This window comes from Lepidochelys kempii, chromosome 3 (genome assembly GCF_965140265.1).
Source record: "Lepidochelys kempii isolate rLepKem1 chromosome 3, rLepKem1.hap2, whole genome shotgun sequence".
NCBI lineage: Eukaryota > Metazoa > Chordata > Testudines > Cheloniidae > Lepidochelys > Lepidochelys kempii.
Genome location: NC_133258.1, coordinates 102501386 through 102505907, shown reverse-complemented (window position 1 = coordinate 102505907; position 4522 = coordinate 102501386). Strand labels below are relative to the sequence as shown.

Genomic DNA, 4522 nt, shown 5'->3' with positions numbered 1-4522 from the left:
TTTGCTGCCTAGATTTGTTTCTCATCTTATGTAGTCATAGCATTTTACCCAAGTCTAGGAAATTAGAGCAATTGGATTTCTCCAAAGCTGATGTTTTTTCCACATGCGACTTGGCACTGGGGACTTTGTCCCGAGACGTTGCAAAACATTCCTTCCTTATCCCCATTACCTGTTCCAGGAGTGAGGGTATCCGCTCCATAACAGGAATGCCCAGGCTGATATTGTGCTCAGATTCCCCACCATGGTGTATGAAGCTAAACTAATATCTCACCCATCAGGCTAGCCACAGCTTTAAATAACCTCCATTGCCACTCACTTTGCAAACCCTGCAACACATTGCGGGTGAGTGCCTTTACAAATATAAAGTCAAACCTCTCTTTGTCTCTTTTGTTGTGTACCGGAGTCTGAGGCTTCTCCATTGTCAAGTTATGTTTCCCTGTGCAATCTGGGGCTTTGCCATGTATTTATGAAATCTGAATCATGACATCAATGTGTTCAGAGTTAGGTTTTAGTGGTGCTAGTTTGTTTTCATGGTACTCACACTGTGTTGCCTCCACGGTTCATCTGCACTAACCCCAGTTGTAAATTGGAATTAAGTTCCAAAATTCAGTTCACACATAACGAGTTCACACACATACTTTTTTCACAGGAAAAATACCTCACCCAGTTCCTGCACACATTCTTCTATTTCCAGCAGATTCAGAGAGGGGACTCACTGGCTCAATCAAGTTGTTCTGTGGAAGAGGAGTGGCCAATTTACCTGTTTATTTTCTGTGTCACTACCCCATCACAGCTCCAGCTAATCTTGCATGAAGCACATTTTCTTTAGGGTTGTGGCAGCAGATGGAATATACTAAGTGACAAGTGCTGCCCTTCTCCTTCCTGTTTGTTAACATTTTGTGGCTTTTCTTGACCTTATTTCCCTGCATTTTGAATAAAGTAGCCTTACCTTAAGTAGAATGATGAAGTAGCTTCTATAGTTTTTGCTCTCAGGCTCTGTATTGTTCTGCCGTAAATCAAGGCCTACAAATCTGTAAAGTCTTGTTAGTCTCGTGGTGTTCATTGAGTCCAAGATGAAATCTAAAAAGGGCAGGTAAATAAGATAGCAAGTAAAGTATAAGTGGGCATGTGACATTAGAAATGCTAGGTGCTTTGTGTCCTCTACCCATCAGGCATTGCAATCTGCCATCTGCCCCGCCTGGACCGCACCAGATTCCTGTTCCACTCTGAGACACACATACACATACAGGCCAACTTCATCCCTTGTATAATTCTGTTCATTTCAATGGAGTTATACTATTTGAATTTGGTCCTGTGTTTTCCTACTTTAAGAGAGCACTATGCTGGCACTGTTCACAAACTTCTACTTTAATCTTCTTCTAAAATGACCATGAAGAATTTGTTAGTTTTTAATTGATGTAGCAGTGGATAAAGTCCCACTGCTTCACAGAGCCAATGAACACTTAAAGTCTGATTCACTATTCTCCATCAGCGGAAAAGAGTCAGATTTAATAAGTGCATAGTTATTAACATGCTGCACACATAAGAACAAGATATACTAGTCCATGTGGCACAATTAACATTTGTCCCTAGTACTAGTGCAGTACTTACAAAATAGCATTGACATTAAAAAACAGTTTAGAACTTAATTTTTATCAAGTTATGTACATTATACTTTGCTGTAAATAATGACGTGGTGTTTGCTTTCTTTTTCAAAAGGATGTTTATGCTGATCGCGTTGGCAATTAATGAGAGGCGTGTGATGCATGGCTACTCATCTGACCATAAAATAAAATGAACTCGCATTGTGATGGTTCATTGTTGGTGTGTGCTATTTCTTAGAATGACAATTATGTCATTAATTGTTTGTATTTTATTGGTTTATGCTGAAACAGGGATTGGATGATGGCTGTCCCCTGCTGGGACACTCACAACAATGAGACGTATATCGCCCATGAGCAGACTCTAAAATAAATAGACACAAATTAGAAAAGTCATTGTGAGCTGAGGCTCTTCACTGCTGGTATAATGATGATGTCCACTATAGCCCACGAGTAGGGTTACAAGCCATGACCTTTAGCTCCAAAGCACAGACCACTTGACTAACTCCATTAGCTGGCAGCGGTAGTAGGCTGTTATAGGGGACTGGAGGAAAATCCAAAATACAGTTTACAAGCCTGTTAACCTGGAATGTGAGCATATCATAAAAAGAGACTGACAGCCTCAATACTGAATACTGTGTTAATTCTAGACAACCAGGCAGACAACTTTAATATCTTTAGTGCCTGATGCAAGTACAAGACTGCAAGCTCCCAGAAATGGGAAGGAGGAAGAATTAGGCTATAATTTTCCTCCATCTGGTCCCATCTGCCAAGGAGGTAGGGTATCTGGCAGAAAGTAATTTTCTCTCTCTCTCCTCCTGGAGTAAGCAATAGGGAAAGTGTATGCAAGGCTTACATATAGGGCTTTGGAGCAGAGCTCGCGGAGCAGCTCTGGAGCAGTGGAGCTGCAGGTTTTTGCCTGGAGCTGGAGCCGAGCCAGAGCACAGCTCTAAAGCCCTGCTTACATATAATGTGAAAAACCCACAAAAGCATCACACAGGCATCCTCTTATAATGAAGCCTGGCTCTGAAGAACTGTCAGTAATAAATGAGAGCATCTTGGGACAGGCAGACTTGCAAAAAGCTTCAAATAGAACACAGAAATCCAGTTGGGACTCATCCTGCAAGAAGCTTTGGTTAGTAATACTTTTCACAGTTGCAGACTGGAGACATCAGGGAAAAACCTGATTACTGCTGCCAAATGTAGACATAATTTATGTAACCTTACCTTAGCAATTTACCCATATTACTGCTAAATATGAGGCGGTTGTATTTTATAGTGATCAGTTATTAGGGTAAAATTCTGCTCTGGACAGGTTAGCTTTAGTGTGACAGTCCAGTGTGTCTGCTGCTGAAAGGGGATTCGTAGGGGAAAGCCAAAGCACAACGCTGGGAGATACTTGCTACTTCTTTGAGAAGGCTTGGACTATCTTCAATCTAGGGTTTGAACTGATGGACACATACATACTAAGCAGTGAATACCATCCCAGACCACATCCCTTTGAGCATGGGTTCTCAGCCAGGAGCCAGGAGTTCTCAGCCTGGGGCCCACTGGGGGGCTGCGAGCAGGTTTCAGTGGGGTCCACCAAAATAAATGAAAGAACAGGCCAGTGACAGACTTACTGGGGCCCAGGGCAGAAAGCCAAATCCTGAGCCCCGCTGCCCGGGATGAAGCTGAAGCCTGAGCAACTTGGCTTAGTAGGGCTCCCTATGATATGGGGCCCTGGGCAATTGCTCTGACTGATACCCCCTAATGCCGGCCCTGGCTTTTCACCTACTGAAAAACAGTTGTTGTGGCATAGGTGGGCTGTGGAATTGTTATGGCATGTTGGGGGAGGGGAGGCATGGAAAGAAAAAGGTGGAGAACCCCTGCCCTTGAGGGCGTAGAGATTTTGCTGGCACATTAGCAGGGCCCAACTCCAATGCATTCCTGTGCAATGTGGAGTGATCCTGGCAGCTGTTTATGCAGAGAAAAGAGGCTTTTTTCCCACTTGCTCACCAGTATAGCCAAAACCCCATAAATTAAGAAGAAGCAAAGTATGTGGGTTTGTGAGTGTGTGAGAGAGACAGACAGAAGAACTGCACATGTTTAGTGCCTCACTGTTCTCCAGGATGTAAAAAGGAAAAAAAGGCAGAGCTTGACTGCACTCAAACTGAGCAAACACTGTATCTTACAGGCAACTCAAACAGACAAGTGCATAACTAGCGGCATAACCAGCAGCATGGCGTAGCACACCGTGGTCATATAAGAAAGAAGGTTGGCTGATACAATCATCCTCATTGATTACACCTGCCACCAAGAGAAGCAGGTAATGTAAATCCCGGTGATCAGTGACGCTGGGATTGTGAACCTGGCATCTGGCAGTATTTCCTGAGAGAGGCAGGAGATGTTCACATACACATGAAGTACCATTAAAAAAAGATATGCATGAGGCTAAACCCATGCTGTCCTGAGTTCTCTGAGTATGTGGCACACATGAAACATTCCCAGATCTAATGGACATATGAAATGCTTAAGCTGCTCTTTAATCACCAAAGTGCTGCCCACACTCATAGATATTTGACATGCCCTTGCAGATCAGCGTGACCTGCTGCTGCACTTTCACCTGTGCCCTACTGACACAGCTTGTGCTTGCTTGAGAACCCTCATTACTGTTGCTGGCTCCAGTGGCATATTAACGCCAAGGCCGACGAGGCCTAGGCCTAGGGCAGCAAATTTGCAGGGGCGACAAATTTATAATAGCAGCCAGAGGCTGCTTCCCCCGGAGCCGGTTCACGCCCTCCACCCCTGGCCCCGCCCCAACTCCACCCCTTCCCCGCCCCCTCCCTGCCCCTATTGGTCCCCTTCCCCAAATCCCCGCCCCAGCCCCGCCTCCTCTCCTGAGCACGCCACGTTCCCCCTTCCTTCACAAACCTGTTTCG

The 4522-nt window shown here is 44.7% G+C and overlaps 1 protein-coding gene across 2 annotated transcripts in view; it reads right to left on the bottom strand.

The window, feature by feature from the left end:
* Positions 1-960: 960 nt before the first annotated feature.
* Positions 961-4522, bottom strand: part of LOC140909032 (uncharacterized) — a 116926-nt gene continuing 113364 nt past the window's right edge. For both annotated transcript variants that reach the window (XR_012158053.1, XR_012158054.1), the window contains exon 3: positions 961-1080. The gene's annotated coding sequence lies outside the window, so the exon portion shown is untranslated. The remainder of the gene's footprint in view (positions 1081-4522) is intronic.